Source organism: Salvelinus fontinalis, unplaced genomic scaffold (genome assembly GCF_029448725.1).
Source record: "Salvelinus fontinalis isolate EN_2023a unplaced genomic scaffold, ASM2944872v1 scaffold_0052, whole genome shotgun sequence".
NCBI lineage: Eukaryota > Metazoa > Chordata > Actinopteri > Salmoniformes > Salmonidae > Salvelinus > Salvelinus fontinalis.
This window is the reverse complement of record NW_026600261.1, coordinates 68,444-76,362: the sequence shown is the minus strand read 5'-3', so window position 1 is coordinate 76,362 and position 7,919 is coordinate 68,444. Positions and strand designations below refer to the sequence as shown.

The 7,919-nt window shown below is 43.5% G+C and overlaps 1 protein-coding gene across 4 annotated transcripts in view; it reads left to right on the top strand.

Annotated features, from left to right (window-relative positions):
- ctnnb1 (catenin (cadherin-associated protein), beta 1) overlaps positions 1 to 7,919 on the top strand; it is a 32,310-nt gene that overhangs the window by 5,615 nt on the left and 18,776 nt on the right. Inside the window, exon 1 of one of the 4 annotated variants that reach the window (XM_055911162.1) lies at positions 5,758 to 5,782. The exons of the other annotated variants lie outside the window; for them this stretch is intronic. The gene's annotated coding sequence lies outside the window, so the exon portion shown is untranslated. Of the gene's footprint in view, positions 1 to 5,757; positions 5,783 to 7,919 lie in introns of those variants that run through there. 4 annotated transcript variants of the gene reach the window in all.

The following is a 7,919-nucleotide window of genomic DNA, read 5'->3' as shown; positions in this document are numbered from 1 at the left end:
TAACCTCACTCATACCCTGTCCCCATTCTGTCTCCCTAACCTCACTCATACCCTGTCTCCCATTCTGTCTCCCTAACCTCACTCATACCCTGTCTCCCATTCTGTCTCCCTAACCTCACTCATACCCTGTCTGCCATTCTGTCTCCCTAACCTCACTCATACCGTCTCCCAAACCTCACTCATACCCTGTCCCCATTCTGTCTCCCTAACCTCACTCATACCCTGTCCCCATTCTGTCTCCCTAACATTTATTCATACCCTGTCTGCCTTTCTGTCTCCCTCTCTTCCTGTCTCCCTCTCTTCCTAGCGGTCTCCCTCTCTTCCTCACGGTCTCCCTCTCTTCCTAGCTGTCTCCCTCTCTTCCTAGCTGTCTCCCTCTCTTCCTAGCGGTCTCCCTCTCTTCCTAGCAGTCTCCCTCTCTTCCTAGCTGTCTCCCTCTCTTCCTAGCTGTCTCCCTCTCTTCCTACCAGTCTCCCTCTCTTCCTAGCTGTCTCCCTCTCTTCCTCACGGTCTCCCTCTCTTCCTAGCGGTCTCCTCTCTTCCTCACGGTCTCCCTCTCTTCCTAGCTGTCTCCCTCTCTTCCTCACGGTCTCCCTCTCTTCCTAGCGGTCTCCCTCTCTTCCTAGCAGTCTCCCTCTCTTCCTAGCTGTCTCCCTCTCTTCCTAGCTGTCTCCCTCTCTTCCTCACGGTCTCCCTCTCTTCCTAGCTGTCTCCCTTTCTTCCTAGCTGTCTCCCTCTCTTCCTCACGGTCTCCCTCTCTTCCTAGCGTTCTCCCTCTCTTCCTCACGGTCTCCCTCTCTTCCTAGCTGTCTCCCTCTCTTCCTAGCTGTCTCCCTCTCTTCCTAGCTGTCTCCCTCTCTTCCTAGCGTTCTCCCTCTCTTCCTAGCGGTCTCCCTCTCTTCCTAGCGGTCTCCCTCTCTTCCTAGCTGTCTCCCTCGCTTCCTAGCGGTCTCCCTCTCTTCCTAGCGGTCTCCCTCTCTTCCTAGCGGTCTCCCTCTCTTCCTAGCTGTCTCCCTCTCTTCCTCATGGTCTCCCTCTCTTCCTAGCTGTCTCCCTCTCTTCCTCACGGTCTCCCTCTCTTCCTAGCTGTCTCCCTCTCTTCCTCACGGTCTCCCTCTCTTCCTAGCGGTCTCCCTCTCTTCCTAGCGGTCTCCCTCTCTTCCTAGCGGTCTCCCTCTCTTCCTAGCTGTCTCCCTCTCTTTCGCTTCTTTATTTTCTCCTCCTGTTCTACTTCTCCTCTTCCTTCCCTCCATTTTGTTTCATGGGCATGAGGCAGAGTGGTGAATCGATACAGTAGGCTACAAACTAACTCTGCTATTCTGAATCTAGCCAACAGAGATCCCAGAGGGCCTGCATTAATTACTACCCTTCTCACTTCATGTGTGGCGGTGCACAACTACGCTATCCAACACACAACACTGTAGTGTATGTATGAGTGTGTATGTGTGTATGACGTGTGAGTGTGTGAGTGTGCACGTGTGCACGTGTTACTGTGCAGTTGGGTTGTATGTTTGTTTGAGAAGGGGTGTGAGCTGTGTGTGTGTGTGTGGGGGGGGGGGGGGGGGGGATGCTAACAGCCTCTAATCCCAAGGTAGCATGCAGAATGAAAGCAGATTACAGTTGTGAGTGACCAGTTCCAGGCATTCTAATGTTATTGATTAAAAACAGCAGGGGGTCCAGGCACTGAGCCCTGCTGATATTCTCTCCCCTGCCACAACAAAGTCACTTTGTGTAGATATCATCTCATTCTCTTAGAAGACTGTATGGAAGTAGCTGATTGGCTTGAGGCATTAAAGTCTGTCTGGGTTTCAATTTGAATTAGAATTTTCCTTCACTTCCTCGTCGTTCTCGTATGTGCCAAAATATTTGTTGTTATCCTCGTTCGCTAATATCGTTCTGTAGCTAGAATATAACACTTTGCTGGTGATCCAGTTATAATACATTATAAGACTAATATGTCTAATTATGATCTCCTAATGATCATGACTAAATAGCAGCCATTTCGAGTTAGCTGTGTGTGTGTGTGTGTGTGTGTGTGTGTGTGTGTGTGTGTGTGTGTGTGTGTGTGTGTGTGTGTGTGTGTGTGTGTGTGTGTGTGTGTGTGTGTGTGTGTGTGTGTGTGTGTGTGTGTGTGTGTGTGTGTGTTTCCAAGTGTGTACATGTTAAAGTTAGCATCAGTTCATATGAGGAGGCAGTATGGGGGTTGGGTGGACTGAGTGTTCAGTTGGAGCTGCTGCTAGCAGCCTTCACTGACTGAACAAACTCACTTTGAGGTTAGTGTGAACACAGCAGGGAGTCCCTCTACAAAACCCATGGACAAATGTCATCAGTCCTGAAGCTTCCCCCAGTCTCCCTCTGCCTCCCCCTTTCCTCCCCTCTTCCTCGCTCAGCCCTAACCAATCAGCTTTATCAGGCCTGTGTCTCTGCAAAGAGACAGGGGGACAACAACAACAACAATAACAACAAGTAGAGAAGAAACTGAGATATAGAGGGAATGTGTGTGTATCTTGTAAACAGCTGTTGAGACGATAAGTGAAACACAGTGAATTGGATTCAATGAGAATAAGACATCTCTGTAGTTATGTTCAAATGTATTCTCTCTTCCTTCCCCCCATTATCTTATCTCATAAGACCAAGATTGTGGCGGCAACAACAGGTAGAGTTAGCAGTGTAACAACAATCGTTAACTCCAAGCTCATTCCATCTGTTTCCATTGCTAGAAGAAGGAAAGGTTGACTGGAGAGATGGAGAGATGGAGGGATGGAGAGATGGAGGGATGGAGAGATGGAGGGATGGAGAGATGGAGAGATGGAGGGATGGAGGGATGAGGTGATGGAGGGATAGAGGGATGGAGGGATGGAGGGATGGAGGTGATGGAGAGATGGAGGGATGGAGAGATGGAGGGATGAGAGATGGAGAGATGGAGGGATGGAGGGATGGAGGTGATGGAGAGATGGAGGGATGGAGAGATGGAGGGATGGAGGGATGAGAGATGGAGAGATGGAGAGATGGAGGGATGGAGGTGATGGAGGGATGGAGGGAGGAAGGAAACGAGGAGTGCCCTTGGTTTTAACTTAACAATTATCTTTCATGTCGCTATAGCTAGCTAGCTAGCTGAAATGACCAGTTCTCCTCACTGGAAGCCAATTAGATTTCTGTCCATGAGTGTGTTTTAATCAGTAGTAATTGGGAACCCCCTGCTGTGTGTGTGCGGCTGGGGACAGAACAGAAGATGGAAGCACAAAGCCACACATGGATGTGCAGGCAGCCATATTGGGCTTCAGACAGGAACAATTACATGATGCTTACAAAGATTGAGATATATGAAAGACTCAAACAAACAATCAGCTGTCTAAGAGTCAGATGGTCTGCTGTACATCAATGAAAGAAATAAGTCATGTTCATTGCAAAACTTTTGCGATTCAGGGAGAAGTTAGAAAACTTGTGCTTGGGTTGCAAAGTTCTAGTCATTTAAAAAAGTTCCCCTGGTTTTCCAGAAGTCCTGGTTGGAAGATACCCGGAATTAGGAGGGAATCTTTTGCAGAAAGTTACCAGGTTTTTGCATCCCTACAAATGATTTGGAAGTGTAGAGGCTGGAGAGGTTTACTATGGTGCATTTCTAGCTGCTTACAGCAATGTGATGTGATTAACTTACTTTTCATTGAGGAAGATGAAGGGTGTGAGGGTATGACGTGATGGTGAATGTCGTAAAATAGATATCCATATTATTATAATGTAAAAAAGAAATCCATAGTATTATAATGTAAAATAGATATCCATAGTATTTCAATGTAAAAGAGATATCCATAGTATTTCAATGTAAAAGATATATCCATAGTATTTCAATGTAAAAGATATATCCATAGTATTTCAATGTAAAAGGTATATCCATGGTATTATAATGTAAAAGAGATATCCATAGTATTTCAATGTAAAAGATATATCCATGGTATTATAATGTAAAAGAGATATCCATAGTATTTCAATGTAAAATAGATATCCATGGTTTTATAATGTGAAAGAGATATCCATGGTATTTCAATATAAAGAGATATCCATAGTATTTCAATGAGACTCACCTGGATGAATATATATCTTTTACCCATCCTTCCTACTCACTTCTAACAATTTACAATTGACTACTTATGTTTGTCAGCAGTCGTTTTTTAAATCTTGTATGTCTGTAAACCACAACATTGTTAGGAAATGTCATTATTACAGTATCCTGACATTCTCTGTGGAATAGGTGAAGGTCATATCTTTTGTCTGGTGCTGTAAAACACAGTGCGAGGACATATTGAAGTAAATGTTGAATTTAAGACTAAGAACAATGTCAATATACCTCCACAGCTTCTATATAAAAGACGATCGATGTGTCTATCTGCTGACACAATTGTTGCCACGGACAGAACCCATACACTCAATTCATAGCCAGTATCTTCCATCATATAATTAAAGTCATTTTCTCCTCATTTTCAGCTGCTGCTCCTCGCTGCAATTTCTACAATCATGATTCATAATGTTGAAAGTCAGCTGTATGGAGAGAAATAGAGCTGTGGCATTTGCAATTTGCAAGATTTAATTAGTTATACTCAATACACAATCACTCCCCACTTGTTCTCTCTGCGAATAATATTTGTCACAGAGGAGTTCAAATGAATGTCTGTGGCAGAGGGGGAATCAGGAAATCATATTATTACCTATTTAGTTTTCACATTCCATTCATTTCTCCTTTACATTCACATGCTAAACATAGTGTTTCATATTGAGCCATGAGTCAGGTCAGTTTAATAGATAGGCAGAATTCACCCCAATTTCACACAATAAGGAAAACATAAAACATAACATGAAAAGTAATTAAACGTATCCACAAAGCATCTCAGAGAAAATGTTGATCTAGGGTCAGTTGCCTTCTAGTTTACCATTTATCATAATTAATACTATTATATAAACAGATCCTAGATCAGCACTCCTACTCTGAGCCACTCTGGATACAGGCCCAGGTCTCCCTAATCTTCCCAGGTCTTAACATGTGAAATAGCTACCCAGTCTAGGTAGTGCTGTCCTTGAGCATTATCTAAGAGTTCATCTATATGTTACTATAAGTACCATATAGTTCAGAGAATTAAATATTGATAGTATCTCTAATCGTTTTTCAAAAATGCATCAGATGTTGAGTTAGCACAAAGGATATAGAGTGTAGTGGTCGTTTAATGGAAATTTCTGTACTTTGGGAATAAAATAGAAAAGAGAAAGTTTCAGGCCATTGTCACTCTCCACCCCCCCACACCCCTCTCACTCCCCTCACCCCCCAAGCTCTCCATGTCGGGGTGCTGTGAACTCTTTTATGTCGGCCACCACACCATGTCTAATGGCCCCTGCTGAGACAAGCGTCCTGCTCCGTGCTTCTCCCAGCACCAGTTGGCATCAAGAGGATTGGGGATAAATAAAAACCATAGAAATTGGGGCTTGAAATGTTGGGGTGTAGCCTCCCCCAAAAGCCCACAACATCTCACACCCGCATCTGTTGCTTGCTGTTGTCATGTACATGAAAGTTGATCACACATGAGATAAGATGTGTCTCCTCAACTCCTCTCTGTTTCAACACAAACATGGCAGAATATTTTCTTTCTTCGATCTTATTTTATTAGATGTATTTTTTAAAAACATTTTAATCTTTTTTTTGTCTATGTTGGCGTTAATGCGGAGGTTTTGTAGGCCTTGTATCCACTTAGTGCTTGAATAGTGGGTAATCTCACTTGCTGGTAACATCCTGAAGAAGGTGAGCATCATTTTTCCTTTCTAATCATTCTAACATATCTCACAATCCTGAATAGGCTGCTTGCTACTGCTCTACTAAATGCCCTATTGCCTGTGTGGGAGCTATACAAAGGGATCAGCACTGCTGCATTACATTGAAGCTACTTATATTCTAATCAAAACAGTGGGAATGATATTTTCAAAGGATTTCAAGAAGGGAAGATGGCTTGTCAATGTTGAGCCTGTCTGTGGACCCTTTCCTGTGCCATGCCGTTGACTGCCAGCCTGTTCAAAGACAGTGTGTCTATGATAACTATTGGGGTGCAGGAAAGGAAAACAATCATTCAAATTCTCTCCAGAACGTTCTGATTCTGGAACTAGCTGAATGTCTCTTAGCGTATTGTGGTTTAAGCAGGGAGGGGGGTGAAACAAGGGGATGCTGAGAATCAGAACCTTACAGCTGGCAGAGAGAGACAGAGAAACCCTCCTCCCCCATCCCCATCCCTTAACATACATACACAGTGAAACTGGGAGACACATCAGTCGGCTTTCACCCGCTGCTATGTGTCTCTTTGTCTGCCTGTCTGAAAATGGAAGTAATTTTGAAGCGAGAAATCAGGCGTTGCTGAAACGACTTCAGTGGCCCAAAACTAAAGCATTATTTTATTTTTTAAACTGAAATATGATTTTCACTTTCTCCTAACATGTCAGTTTTGTATCGATGACTCTCTCCATTTTGTTAGCAATGCTTTTTCTGTGTGTGTGTGTGTGTGTGTGTGTGTGTGTGTGTGTGTGTGTGTGTGTGTGTGTGTGTGTGTGTGTGTGTGTGTGTGTGTGTGTGTGTGTGTGTGTGTGTGTGTGTGTGTGTGTGTGTGTGTGTGTGTGTGTGTGTGTGTGTGTGTGTGTGTGACAGTAGAGGTGGGTGACCTCTGTTTACCTCTCCACAGTCTCAGCTGTTCTTTGTTTTGCTCCCCATGAAGAGACTGACAGACACATAGAGAGATTGACAGACACACAGTAGAGGTAATTTGTACCAAACTAATTCATGCAATAGACAGCACAAGAAGGAGGAGTAAGCACACAGTGGTCATATAACATGGAGATGAGCCCCACACAAAGCATGGAGTCACGCTCCTTTAAGTAGGACAATCTACAATTTAGAAAATGACAATTAAAAATACATAAATAAGCTCAAATAGTATTAGTGGAGAACAGGGAAGAGAACAGGGAAGAGTTGATGGGAAACGCTGTGCATTTTTCATCCACGGATAAATAAAGAGATGGCATATAAAGGGGTGGGTTTTGTCATTGTGTGAGAAATATAAACACAGATGAGTTGTGTCTTTGATTTGTTCCTGCTTTTCAATCGACACAGCGGGATGTTCTAAAGAACTTGGCCTCTTTGCATTTTGGGTAAATAGGCACCATGGACCCTGCATGATGAGATTATATTCCCCCCGTCTCTCAGAACACCTCGCCCTTTTCTCTTTCTCTCTAAACACAAAAACTGCATTTCTGTTTTTCACCAACGTCCCGGGTGATTTTTCCATCCCCCCCGTCATGCTTTGATACATTTTTTGGATGCCGTGCCACTACATAGCACCATTTCATTGTTTTACTGCTTCTGTCATGTACTGTGATTTCTGGCTGCTGCTAAAGGAAGGAAAATATACAGTTTGTTCATCGATAGTCAAACAGTCTGCTGTAACAGTACTAGCACAAAATCTTTCTATTTGTATTTATTTCACCTTTATTTAACTAGGCAAGTCAGATAAGAACAAATTCTTATTTACAATGACGGCCTACCAGAAGGCATAAGGCCTCCTGCGGGGACGAGGGCTGGGATTGAAAATAAAAATACATTAAATAAAAATATAAGACAAACCACACATCCCGACAAGAGAGACACCACAACACTACATGAAGAGAGACCTAAGACAACAACATAGCATGGCAGCAGCACATGACAACACAGCATGGTAGCAACACAACATGACAACAACCTGGTAAGAACAATAAGGCAGCAGCACAAAACATGGTACAAACATTATTGGGCACAGACAACAGCACAAAGGGCAAGAAGGTAGAGACAACAATATAGCTTATTCGCAGCTAAATTTACAGCAAAATAATGTGGCATTTGGATTGGGACAATGGGC